Here is a 14,135-nt window from a genome sequence, read left to right as displayed (position 1 = left end):
ATAAGAAATGATTAGACTACAATTGTCTACTGCTTCATGTTTTCCAGGATTAATGAAATCATACTTGGGAGACATTTGTTTAAATTTGTCCAGTTCCTGGGCGCCTGGGTGGCTCAGATGGTTAAGCGTCTGCCTTCGGCTCAGGTCATGATCCCAGGGTCCTGGGATCGAGTCCCACATCGGGCTCCCGGCTCAGCGGGGAGCCTGCTTCTCCCTCTGACCCTCTCATGCTGTTTCTCTCTCACTCGCTCTCTAAAAAATAAATAAAATCTTTAAAAAAAAAAAAAAATTTGTCCAGTTCCTGTACCTCTGTTAACCAGTCCCCTGTAACACATTAAAATAATGCCAGTGTTCCTTTTACCCAGCTTGTATTTCTCCTCAGTACATGCATTGTAAACTTAGCAACATTCATAAAGATAGAGAAGAACCAACTGTATATCATACGTGCATTTAACAAGTCTGATGATGGCCAGAGTCCACTGTGAGAAGTGATGCCATGTGAAAATCCTCCCACATATCTGGTTTCTTATGACTGACAGGCTGCCTTTCCCAGCTGCATGGGGAAATTACCAGCTGTACCACTGACACATTGGCCGGGTGACAACCTGTAGCCGCTTCCATCCACAAATGAGGTATTTAATTTAAACGTTATGACTTCTGTTTCACATTTTGAGTGACCTCAGAACAAAATCTGGGTCAGAGTTAGGCTGTATATAATCAGAGATTGTTTTGAGTTGTTTTTATTTTTCTCCACTTTGGAGGACTCTCCAGAGCTTGAAAATAATTTTTCTTTCCTTTCTAAATTGATCCTTTTTCCACTTGGCAAACATTCCGTTTTTCCTCTCTGCAGAAGCCAGTGTGGCTTTGCCTACCGGTCGTCTCTCTCGTCTCACTTTGCCTGCGTCACTGTCTGAGTTGTCCCTGTTCCAGCCCATCACAGGCGCATGGGAGCTCTGGGCCTGGTGGGGCCTCTTCCTTTCACGGTGAAGGCTAGCGTGTTTTCCTAAGGATAACAATGTGACTACGGTGAAAACAAAAATGAACGTTGAAGGAAAAGGAATTCAGTTGTGAGGGGATGAGAAAGGGAAGCGCGATGAAAACAAAGCTGTTTCCAAAGAAAGGACGCATGTGTGGTCAGAGGCCGTGCACGTGGAGAGCCCTGGCCTTGTGGGAAAGGGTGGTGGTAGGCGCTGGCGGCTAAGTGAGCACAGAGGGGTGGGATAAAGAGAAAGCAAATCTTTGAAATGATCTTCAATTAAATATGTGATTCCTAGAGCCAGTCCCAGTTTCACAGCCTCTCAAGGGCCTATGTTAAAGTTTCAAATGAATCTGGATAGCTCTCTTTTTATAGCATCTGAGACTCAATAAAGTGCCGTTTTGGGTTAGCATTTTAAAAATCTCCCTTTGGTCTGAAGGTAAAAGGAAAAGAAGGGAACACAGAGAACACAAATAACTGAGTATGGGATGTGAATGCTCAGGTCAAGTGCACTCATTACAGATTTGGAGATGGCTAGAACCAGAGCTGGTATGGAAGCAGCTTGGAGAGTTTTTGGAAATAAATGCAGACCGTGAACTCCTTGAGCAAAGGTAAGGTGTGTTACTCATCTTGGCAATCCCAGCACCTAGTAAAGAGAAGTTGTGGAGGAGGGATATAGGAAGGAAGGAGGCAGAGAAACTATTAAAACTTAGTGATGACTTCTTAGAGCTTACTTAAGTGGGATGGAAAAAATAAAATGGAAAAAAAAAAAAAAGGCATTGCAGAGCTCCTCCTTGGTTAACTTTTGCACCCACTGAATTAATCCCTGGAATTCATCTAAGGATTTTTTGATAGTGTGTTTCTGAAGTGTTAAATGTTGCCTTTGTCAAAGAAAGCAAAAGGAAATGGCAGGTTTCTCATTCATCTTAAGCAGAATACTGTTGCTTTATTTTTTTTATTGAGATGAAATTCACACAACATAAAATTAACCATTTTAAAGTGTACAAGTCAGTGGCATTGAGTACATTCACAGTGTTGTACAACCACCACCTATGTTAGGTTCCAAAACATTTTCACAAACAGTTGCTTTACTTTAATGCCTGAGTGTCTTGAAACCACTTAGGGCTTTTTTCTTTATAAGAGAAAGAGAGAGAGAGAGACATGTATATATATCTAGTCAGTGTTTTGTAACAGCCTCTGGAGACTAAATGCCATCTTCTTCATAGTCTGTCTTTTGGATTTCTCGTTTCCCTCCCCACAAGTCAGTGGGTAAAACTGTACCTATTTAGGCTAGCATTTCCTCTTTGGCAGTTGCTTTTTGGTGATTTCTTTTTCTCCTGGCCTCCTGGTATAATCCTTATTTTTTGTAGCATGAATACAGTGAAACCACCTGGTCATGGATTTCTTTTTCTTCTTTTTTTTAAAGATTTATTTATTTGAGAGAGAGCGAGCACGGGGGTGGGGGGGGCAGAGGGAGAGGGAGAGAGACAATCTCAAGCAGACTCCTGCTGAGTGCGGAGCCCGACTTTGGGCCCCATCTCACGACCCTGAGATCATGACCAGAGCCAAAATCAAGAGTCGGATGCTCAACCAACTCAGCCACCCAGGCACCCCTGGAGTTCTTTTTCTGGTGTTAGACGTGTATGAAGTTAAATCAGCTGTAGAAAACTTATTATTTCTCTACATGCAGCATGAGATTTAAGATCCTACTTACACCGGGACAGCATTTTATAGGAGATGTAAGCCACGTGCTTCCCGCCTTCCATGGAGCCTTTTTCACAGGGTCATAAGAACAAACTCTGATTTTCTCTAAGGCACGGTGGCAAATAATTATAAAATTATTCTTCAAAAGGACCTTCCAAACAGGGTTGAGGAAACTATGATTATCCTAAGTTTACTGGGGGAATGAGTAAACACCTTACAGATTTCAAACGTGGCTTACAGAAAAAGATATTTTAGCATTATTGTTTAGAGGAGTGGAAAGGGTTGGATTCCAAACAGGTTAGAGAGCTTGCACTGATATTGCACACTCTTAAAAATAGCAAGAAGTTCCCTGCTGATAAGACCTTTGAATTACAGAAAGAACATGTTGTGACTGATCATTCCTTTTTAAGAAATGTGAATACTTGATTTATAAGTTTCATATGTTTATGATGTCAAAATTTCCATATTCTGTCATAAAAAATGAAATCTGCAGTGGGATCAGCTGTAGAATTGCAAAGGGCAGCAAATTCCATTTGTTAGCAGAATACCGTTTTGTGTTCTTGGTCTTCCTGATTTCACACTTAAGCCATTTATACAAATCTTTGACAAAGCAATTTTTAAAAAATATTTACTGCTGACAGTTTGTGAAAACAAGTTTGCTCTTATGGGCCAAATAATTGCTTTTCTGTAAGGACAGGTGTCACATGCTCAGATCAATTGTGTCCACATCTTCAGAGCTCCAGATGCTGTTTATCAAAAGATTTGCTTACAAAATACAGGATTTTGTAGATAGTCTTGTTAGTGGAGACAGCGCCCAGTGCTCAGGAGACTGGATCTGGTGCTGTATTATTATTCCTAAGCCAACTGTCCTTTTTGAGCTTTTTAAGGAGCCATGATTCACCGCTGTGAAGTCACATGGGAAGAAAAAATTCCTTACTTCTTCCTGCCAAAGGAAGACAGAATTGGGGTGGGATGGGCGCTAGGAGTCGGTGGAGGTATAGAGTTCCCTCCTGTCTATGGGAGCTGGGCGGGGCCTCTATGTGGCCAACTGCCAATCTTCAGCTCACACAAGAGTTCCCTATTTTTTTTTATAGGTTTCATCAAGAACTCCCCCTGACTATTTGTTTTACATTTTTTCTTTAAATTTCCATATTACTGTTTTCTCTGGTCTGCATTCATTTGTCATACCTTAGTTGTGGTATGGGAGAAAAAATGCCATATTGGGAATCAGGAGATTTGGGTTTTACTCTCGGCTTTGTCAATAATTAGGTGTGTGACTTGAAGCTAATCAGTCAGCCTCTCTGAGCTTAGCTTCTCCTCCTATCAGATGGGAATGATATGAAGAACAGTAGAAGGAGCACAGATATGTCAGGTCTACTTGCTTTTAAACAGGCCACTCTCTCCGCCAGGAAGGTGATTTCCCTACCATTCAAAACCACTAACTCCTATTCGCCTCCTACCAGGATGACTTAACGTTCCTTGCACCTCCTGCACCTCATAGGGTCATAGATAGAGTGGAAGTCCAAAACATGTTCTTAAAATTAGGATGGTGACTTAGCTCTTAGAGTCTGTCTGGGGTTCCTCATGGTTTATTTAAGGAACACTTATCACTTATATACATGCATCCGAAAGCTCGGTTACACACCTCCCATCCTGTCCTACCCAATAGCCTTCTCTCTTCTGTCTCTTTTCATACCTTGACCATTCTTTCTTTCTTCTTCTCACTCATTCACACCCCCAGCCTCCCATTGGGATCATCTTCCCCTTGACATCCTCCCCTACCTTGCTTTCTTTACGGAGACCCTAGGGTTTGGCCTCTTAACCTCCACTCTTGGGCAGCTACCTTGATCAGCTTCTATTGCAGAAACTATTCTTTTCCCTTGGGTCTATTGAGAAATAGAACTCAGTTTTAATTTTTGACAATTCTCTCCATTTTTTTCTGTCCCTGAACCTGGCACACTCACCTTTGTTGTAAGGGCTTTCTTGCTGTTGTCTATAGGAAGCAGATAGGTGTGACAAAAAATATAAGCATTATGGGGGGGCACCTGGCTGGCTCAGGCAGTAGAGCATGTGATTCTCAGTCTCAGGGTTGTGAGTTCAAGGCCCACGTTGGGGGTATACGTTACTTAAAAAAAAATTTTTTTTTTAATTATAAGCATTATGGGAGTTAGATATGTAAGAGCTTATGGATTACTGATGGACTTCATTCAAATATGAATTGGATAAGGTCTTTCTGAGTGCCTTTTCTTTGTCTACTTCAGTGAGCCCTTTTTTTATTTCTAAGACAAGCACTCCTCAGGCCTCCTGACTTTTCTATCAGCTAATTCTGAAGCAGACTGATGTTCCTTGGGCCACATGTGGATACAAACATGTTTTTTCTTATTCATATAGTTAGTTGGTCAGTATTTGGACCATGTAGTTAATCAGTGTATTTCAGATTGCACAAAAAGCCCATATGTCTGGCTCTTTTTGAAATATTGGAGGGGAGGATATTAGCCAGAGCTCAGTAGTGACTTCCCCATCCAGGATACGTGCTCTCTCTGGTCTCTTACCACTGTTTCACTTAGGTGGGTTCCATCAGTGGACCACGTTTGTGTCCAGCCTTCACACTTTTTCCTGAGGACCTTTATGGGTGGTAGCAGTGGGAAGGGGTGACTTGTCGATCTCATACACATCATGGAGGACTAGATGCAGGCCATATAAGCGAAGACAGTAGGCTTATTGTGCACAGTAACAGGGCAAACCTGCTATCCCTGAGCCCTTCCTATTTAAAGTCCTGGAGCCGCCACTGCTGGTGTGGAAGAATAGTTAATACTTACTAGATTACTTATTATCTTTGTGGATCTCTAGATACAAAGATCGATGTGGATCCTCATATTTCCCTTCCTCAGTCACAGTAAGTCATCCCCTGGTGGAGAATCCACTTGTACACTTTGAACCATAAACATATACAGATAATACCTTAGCAATAATTTAATCTCACATGCTTTACTTATTTTTAATTTTTAAACTTTTTTTTAGAGAGAGCGAGAATGGGGGCAGGGGGGTGGAGCAGAGGAAGAGGGAGAGAGAGAGAAGGCTCCACACTCAAGCACGGAGCCCGATGCACGGCTTGATCCCCTGACCCAGAGATCATGACCTGAGCCAAAATCAAGAGTCAGCTGCCGCTCAACCAGCTGAGCCACCGAGGCACCCCCTCCCCACCAACTCTCTTTTAAAAGCTTAAATAATAGAGTCAAGAGGGGGAATGCCTTGTCCAGAGTCTTGGGATTAATAGCAAAGCATGAACAAGAAAAACCAGTTCTTCTCACTCCCAGCTCCAGGCTCAGCTCTAGGCCACACTACAAATGAAATAGATTTCTCTTCCCTCTAAGGGTAACCAAGTATATACTCTTTACAGGGAACAGAGGAAATGGGCTTGGACAACACATATCCTGGGGTTCAGAATCTAGGTCTGCCATTCTGATATTTGGGCAAGCTTAAGTAAGTTGTTTAATCTCCATAAACTTCCTTTTCTTCATCTGTAGAAGAGGGACCATAATGCCTGCTTCATGGTCTATGTGAACAAAACTAGGATGTGCAGAAGGGGCTTCCGTGGTAGGTTCATAGGTCTTCCTCCGCCCCCTTTGTCACTAGGTTAAATATTCTCTTCCAAAAATTGAGAGGCTAACAAAGAGTTAATATTTTTAAATTTAAGCCAAGGAATGTCTGCACATTGCCCAGCTTGGATGATGCGGTATGCCTAACTGTTTTCATGTTGATTTTCATGCCACAGTGAGCCCCTTCAGGCATGAAAACAACCAAGGATTATTTGCTTCTCTGTTCTTTCTTTTTTGGCTCTCTTGTTGTATTTTCATCACAGTCTCCAGCCCTTCCAAAAGCAGTCTGTCAGGATTTACCAGTGAATCTCAGCTTTCTTCTGCTCGGCCCCATTCAAGGGCATCCTAAATCTGCCCCTCTCAAAGAGGAGCTCATTGGCATGGGCCCGATTCTCAGTTACATAACTGATTTCCTCATTTTCTAGAAGCTTCTTCTGAGCTTTGCTTTGCACTATCATTCCATCCAGATCTTTCCCTTCTGTGAACTCCTCTTCAACTTCTTTTTTTTTTTTTTTTAAGATTTTATTTATTTATTTGACAGAGAGAGACACAGCGAGAGAGAGAACACAAGCAGGGGCAGAGGGAGAGGGAGAAGCAGGCTTCCCGCAGAGCAGGGAGCCCAGTGCAGGGCTTGATCCCAGGACCCTGGGATCATGACCTGAGCTGAAGGCAGACGCTTAACGACTGAGCCACCCAGGCGCCCCACTCCTCTTCAACTTCTAAGTTAGCATTTAATTGTTCTCTAGTCATCGTAGCTCCATTACTTTTCTCCTTCCCCAGATTAGATTGTGAGCAATTTAAGGTCCAAAAACAGTCTTCTGGCTTTATCATGACCCACTACGGAGTTTAGCAATGTGTCAGGTGCTTAGCGACGTCTTTGATTAATAACTGGCTTGTAGGGAACTGGAACACACCATGACAGAAATTAGCAGCTCCTGATCCCAGCTCCCACTGGAACACTGCACTGTCTTCCTCCTTGGTCAGCTAAATATCTCCTCCTTAACTACCACCCTCTTGTCCCTCTTGATCCCACTGAAGGTGAATGGAATTCAGGGGCCCCTTGAACTGCTTCCTGGCTCATCTTTATTAGTGGGACTCCCTCCCTACTAGCCAGGTATGCCATGTCCTCTTACTTATCAGAGAGCACAGGACCTTGGACCTCCCCTCCTCTAAGAGTGCCATGGCAAGTTCAAAACCACTCAGTTCCCTTCAGATTGAAAAGGATTAGGAAACATAACCAAGCCTTAGGAACTCAGGTCTTCCTTCATTGCCATTCTGCCAAAACGCCCACTTGATTCTTAAGGAAAATGTTATTCATTGAATCATTTTTTATTTTTTAAGAGGATCTGCAACCATCTATGTCAAATTGCTTTCTTTTGCCATTTCCTTAGATCACAAGACCTAGATATCAGAGCAGGATTTTACTGATCATAATCTGAATGCCTATCCTTTGAAGTTATTTATTTCTGAATTTGTTACTATTTTTTAAAGTTATTATTATTTACAGATGGTTATAATTATTTGTAATTAAATTATTCACAAATTTGTTACTATGTTTCATTGAATAACTGCGGTGAGCTGGGCACTGTGGATGGTGGAGATGACTATGAAACATGGATGGCATTTATGTTCAGAGGAGTATAGAATCTAGGAGATGGGGCACCTGGGTGACTAAGTTGGTTAAGCGTCCAACTCTTGGATTCGGCTCAGGTCATGATTTCATGGGTCGTGGGACTGAGCCCCATTTTGGGTTCCGTACTCAGTGGGGAGTCTGCTTCCCCCTCTTCCTCTCCCTCTGCCCCTCCCCCTGCGTGCATGCACGTTTTCTCTCTCTCTCTCAAATAAATAATAAATCTTTTTTTTAAACAATTCTTTTTTTTTTTAAGATTTTATTTATTTATTTGACAGAGAGAGACACAGCGAGAGAGGGAACACAAGCAGGGGGAGTGGGAGAGGGAGGAGCAGGCTCTCTGCTGAGCACGGAGCCCGATGCGGGGCTTGATCCCAGGATCCTGGGACCATGACCTGAGCTGAAGGCAGATGCTTAACCAACTGAGCCACCCAGGCGCCCCATAAATAAATAAATCTAAAAAAAAAAAAAAAAGAATCTAGGAGACAGGCATGGCCCCAAGTCCAAGGCTAGGAAGGAGGGATCATGTGGACTGGGAACGGAACTGACTTGCCTCATGGTTCAAGCCAGAAACACCAGTGTGATTATTTGGAGGTATTTTAAATCCTTGGCCCTCTTTTGGAGGTGAGAGCAGGTTAATGAGCCATTATCCCATTATTCCCAGCTGCACAGACTACATAGTAAAGAATATGGCATGAGGTTCAGGATGTCTGTCAGAATGATTCCACAAGGCGGGAGTATCGAATATACTTCAAAGAACCCAGAACAAATAGCCCTTTAGGTCAGTTTTTAAATCAATAGCAGATCAGGCACTACAAGAGGAAGCCTGTTTCCCAGCCAAACAGTGAACAATCCAAAAAGTCCAGGCTCCCACAGTCTCTGGGGGGTAATTAGAACTTGTTTAGTAATCAGCTAATTTGGATTTCTGAGAATGATTCTAAACACAAAATGATAAAAGTTGGGTAAAGTAAACCATTGCTTTCTAATCGAATCACATAATTCAATTAGAGAATCATAAAGTTAGAAGTGCTGGAGGGTATTTTTGGTGGGTTTTTTTTTTTGTTTTTTTAAGGAAAAGTTATTTAAAAGCAATGCTATTAAAATAAAACAACTCCCAGCTAAAAATATACGGTAAAACATTTATCTCACTAGGGACCTGAAAAAAGTTAAGTATCCAAGTTGGAGTCTAGCCCTCATTAGAGTAATAAATTAGTTTGGGAACTCTGAAGTCATTATTTGATTTCTTTTGTCTGCATAGCCAGTTCAGATTTGGCAGGATTGTTTGCCTTATTTGTTGGCAAAACACTGTAAACATCCAGGTTGGTTGCTATGTTTTTATTATAAAGCACAGGAAAATTACTTTCATCAGAAGAAATGAAGGGTTAGGATAACTTGTGAGTAAACAAGAGTTTGGGTCAAGTTCTAATACGGCCTCTATTTATCCTACACTGGAAAAATGAGACAATTCTATATTTACATTTAGCAACCCTAATACTTGTAATGAACGGGAAAGATTCTTCTGTATTGTTTGCTTAATTTTGTTTTGTTGTTTAATCAACAATACAGACACAAGAAAGGGTTGAACAATATCTTACCAGATGATACTTTTTCCTGTAATATCATTTTTGATCTTTAACTTTCCTTCCAACTTTAAGAGTCTTTGATTCTTTTTTTTTTTTAAGATTTTATTTATTTATTTGACGGAGAGAGAGAAAGAAAGCGAGCACAAGCAGGGGGAGCGGGAGAGGGAGAAGTAGGCTCTCCGCTGAGCAGGACCCTGGGATCATGACCTGAGGCGAAGGCAGACGCTTAACCGACCGAGCCACCCAGGTGCCCCAAGAGTCTCTGGTTCTTGATTCTAAAGTGATGTACTAGGAAATTCCACCAAAGAAGGGCTGCTTGGAACAGGCCCAGTTGGCCCTGGAGCATAGATGTTCTCAAGAGGGGAACCCGGTATATGATGATATAGTATGTGACTAACTTACAGAATATTGCCTGACTAGAGGTCCCTCAGAACTTTCCCTAACTCTGCTAATACACCCTCGGGGACCACCAAATCTGGCATTTGCATGTCTTAGTAACAAATATGGAGAACTAATTATTATTTAATGAGCAGCAAATTCTTACTGAGCTCTCCTACAATAACCTGGTAGCTTACTCTAATAGGAGAAAATGACTATAAAATAGTTCATAAAAGTTTAGTTCCAACTCCACTTCTGATTGAGTTTGATGGTATTATTTCCCTGAACTAGAGATTTGGGGTTACCATGACATTCACCAAAAGATCCAAATCACATTTATGTGAAAGTTCATATGATGAAACAGTAATGAAATTAAGTTGGGTTAAATGTTTTCATTATTTTTTATTTTTATCACTTTGATTCATTAAAAGTGAAGACTGAAACAATAATCAAATTTAGTTTTTGAATTTCAATGATAAGGGATGATAGAGAATCTTAATCCTGTTTTATATGGAAGTAATGGGGATCTGTAAGTTACTAGGCTAATTTAGATGCCTGCACCATCCCTCATTCTTTTCTGAGTTGGTTTTCTGATCATAGTGTGGCCAGATCAGCACACAGTAATCTAAATATATGATCAAAACAATTCCTCTGACTTTATTCAATTTCTTTGTTTATATAATGAAGAATTTGCTTGTTTTTATTTCTGCTAGGCCCTGTTGGAATTTGAATCCTATCTTCCAAATTTGTACAACTTTTCACTAACTATGGAATGATATTCTGATATTTTTTTCCCTTCCAGTCAGCAAGAACTTCCTTTTCTTTGTAGAACTTAGAATAGCAAAAAGAACTAACTCATCCTTGTGGTATTTCTAAATCCATAATCTACAAATGAGTAGCTAATGGCTACCTTAGCTAATAGATAGCTAATAGAAATACCAGGATACTAGCTTGTTTCTTTCTCTCATGTTTTTAAATAGATTTCATTTTTTAGAGTAGTTTCAAGTTTATAGCAAAATTCAGCAGGAGGCACAGAAATTTCCCATGTACCCCCTGCCCCCACTCAGGCATAGCCTCTCTCATTATCAGTGTCCCCCACCAGAATGGTACATTTGTTACAACTGATGAACCTACACTGATAAATCATTATCACCTACAGTCCATAGTTTACATTATCTTTCACTCTTGGCGTTGTACATTCTGTAGGTTTTGACAAGTGTATAATGACATGTATCTAGCATTTTAATGTCATGCAGGATGGTTTCACTGCCTTAAATATCTGTGCTCTGCATATTTATACTTAGTATGTACCCATTCTTATGGGTTGTTTTATTTGCATTTCCCTAATGACATATGATGTGGAACATCTTTTCATATCCTTATTTGCCATCTATCTGTCTTCTTTGATGAAGTGTCTGTTAAGATCTTTGGTCCATTTCTTCTTTAAAAAAAAAAAAGATTGATTTATTTATTTATTTGGTGGGGGGACAGCACTAGCAGGAGGGGCAGAGGAAGAGGGAGAGAGAATCTCAAACAGACTCCACTGAGCGTGGAGCCTAATGCAGGGCTTGATCCCAGGACCCTGAGATCATGACATGAGCTGAAACCAAGAGTCGGATGCTTAACCGACTGCACCACACAGGCACCCCTAGTCCATTTCTTAATTGGTTTGTTCATTTTCTTATTGTTGAGTTTTAAAAGTTTTTTGTATATTTTGGATACCAGTCCTTTACCAGATATGTTTTTTGTAAATATTTTTTCCAGTCTCTGGCTTCTCTTTTCATTCTCTTGACAATGTCTTTTGAAGAACAGAAATTTTATTTTATTGAAGTCCAGCTTATCAGTTATTTCTTTCATGGATCATACCTTTGTTGTTATCTCTAAAAAGTCACCAGCAAACCCAAGGTCACCTGGATTTTCTCCTATGTTATCTTCTAGGAATTTCATAGTTTTGCATTTTAAACTTAGGTCTATAATACATTTTGAGTTAGTTTTTATGAAGAGTGTAAGATCTGTATCAAGATTCATTTTTTTGCATGTGGATATCCAGTTGTTGAAAAAACTATCTTTGCTCCATTGTGTTCCTTTTGCTCTTTTGTCAGATATCAATTGACCCTATTTACGTGGCTGTATTTCTGGCTCTCTGTTCTGTTCTTTTAATCTATGTGTCTATTCTTTCACCAATATCACACTGTCTTGATTACTATAGTTTTATAGTAACTCTTGAAGTTGGGTAGTGTTAGTCCTCCAACTTTGTTCTTCTTCAGGGTTGTGATGGCTATTCTGTATCTTTTGCCTCTCTATTTAAACTTTAAAATCTATTTGTTGATATCCATAAAATAATTTGCTGGGATTTTGACTGGGATTTCCTTGAATCTGTAGACCAAATTGGGAAGAACTGACATCTTGACAATATCAAGTTTTCCTATCCATGAAGATGGAATATCTCTCCATTTATTTTGTTCTTCGATTTTGTTCATCAGAGTTTTATAGTTTTCTTCATATAGACAGGTCTATACATATTTTGTTAGATTTATACCTAAGTATTTCATTGTTTAGGGTGCTGATATAAATGGTAATGTGTTTTTAACTTCAAATGTCAGTTGTTCAGTAGGAAAGTGATTGACTTTTTTGTATTAACCTTATATTCTGTAACCTTGCTATGATCACTTATTCTAGGAATTTTTTGGTCAGTTCTTTCAGATATTCTACCTAGATGATCATGCCATCTGCAAAGACAGTTTTTTATTTCTTCCCTCTTAATCAGTACACCTTTTATTTCCTTATCTTATTATATTGGCTAGGACTTCTAGTACAGTGTTGAAATGGAGTAATAAAAGGGGACATCCCTGCCTTGTTCCTGATCTTAGTGGGAAGACTTCTAGTTTCTCACCATTAAGTATGCTAGCTGTAGGTTTTCTGTAGATATTTTTTATCAAATTGAGGAAGTTCTTATCCCTACTTTACCAAGAGCTTTTATCACGAATGGGTGTTGGATTTTGTCAAATGCTTTTTCTCCATCTATCCACATGATCATGTGATATTTCTTCTTTAGCCTGTTAATATGATACATTACATCATTTGGTTTTCAAATGTTAGAGAGCCTTGCATGCATGGGATAAATCCCACTCGATTATGGTGTATTGTCATTTTTAAACATTGTTAGATTTGATTTGCTAATATTTTATTGAGGACTTTTGCATCTCTCTTCATGAGAGATATTGTTCTGTAGTTTTCTTGTAATGTCTTTGGTTTTAGTATAAGGGTAATTCTGGTATCATAGAATGAGTTAGGAAGTATTCCTTCTACTTCTGTCCTCTGAAAGAGATTGCAGAGAATTGGTATAATTTCTTAAAAATATGGTATAATTCATGAATTTCCATGTCATCCTTGCAGAGGGGCCATACTAATCTTCTCTGTATCATTCCAGTTCTGGTGTATGTGCTGTCAAAGCGAGCAGTTTCTCTTTTAAGGAAAAAAAAAAAATGCATTTTCAACAATGAAAATGCTCTGAATTTCCCAATACTACTTTCCACATTTTTGGGTACAACTTCACTGTGTGTATCAATGATAAAGATGGCTGCATTTCAACTTTATACTTTAGTGAATGGAAGATATATGTACTACAACCAAGATATCACTTAGGAGAGGGGGTGGGGATGATTGAGGACAAGTCTAGGCTGAGTCCTATGTTTCTGATTTGGGTAAATGAGTGAAATGATCTTAAGGGAAAGGCTCTCAGCTTTTCCCCATTGAGGATGATATTCACTGTGGGTTTTTCATAGATGGATTTTATGAACTTGAGGAATGTTCCCTCTATCCCTATACTCTGAAGAGTTTTAATCAGGAAACTGCATTAGTTGAGAGGACCATATGGTTCTTCTCCTTCTCTTATTAATGTGTTCTATCACATTGATTGATTTGCGAATGTTGAACCACTCTTGCATCCTGGGGATAAATCCCGCTTGGTTGTGGTGGATGATCCTTTTAATGTATTGTTGGATCCTATTAGCTAGGATTTTGTTGAGAATTTTGGAATCCATAAAGGAAACAGTCAATAAAACAAAGAGGCAACCCACAGAATGGGAGAAGATACTTGCAAATGACACTATAGATAAAGGGCTGGTATCCAAGATCTATAAAGAACTTCTCAAATTCAACACCCAAAAAATGAATAAGTCAAAAAATGGGCAGAAGACATGAACAGACACTTCTCCAAAGAAGACATACAAATGGCTAACAGACACATGAAAAAATGTTCATCA

At 39.8% G+C, this 14,135-nt stretch overlaps 1 protein-coding gene and 1 non-coding gene across 2 annotated transcripts in view; one reads left to right on the top strand and one right to left on the bottom strand.

The window, feature by feature from the left end:
* The window catches only part of ALG14 (ALG14 UDP-N-acetylglucosaminyltransferase subunit), a 100,135-nt gene that overhangs the window by 54,482 nt on the left and 31,518 nt on the right, over positions 1–14,135 (top strand). The window lies entirely within an intron of this gene.
* Positions 13,224–13,330, bottom strand: LOC123324675. Its single transcript, XR_006539952.1, has one exon. It is a non-coding gene; the product is annotated as a U6 spliceosomal RNA (small nuclear RNA).

Source organism: Neomonachus schauinslandi, chromosome 4 (assembly GCF_002201575.2).
Source record: "Neomonachus schauinslandi chromosome 4, ASM220157v2, whole genome shotgun sequence".
NCBI lineage: Eukaryota > Metazoa > Chordata > Mammalia > Carnivora > Phocidae > Neomonachus > Neomonachus schauinslandi.
Note: the sequence above shows the minus strand (reverse complement) of the source record. Positions and strands in the feature narration are given on the sequence as shown.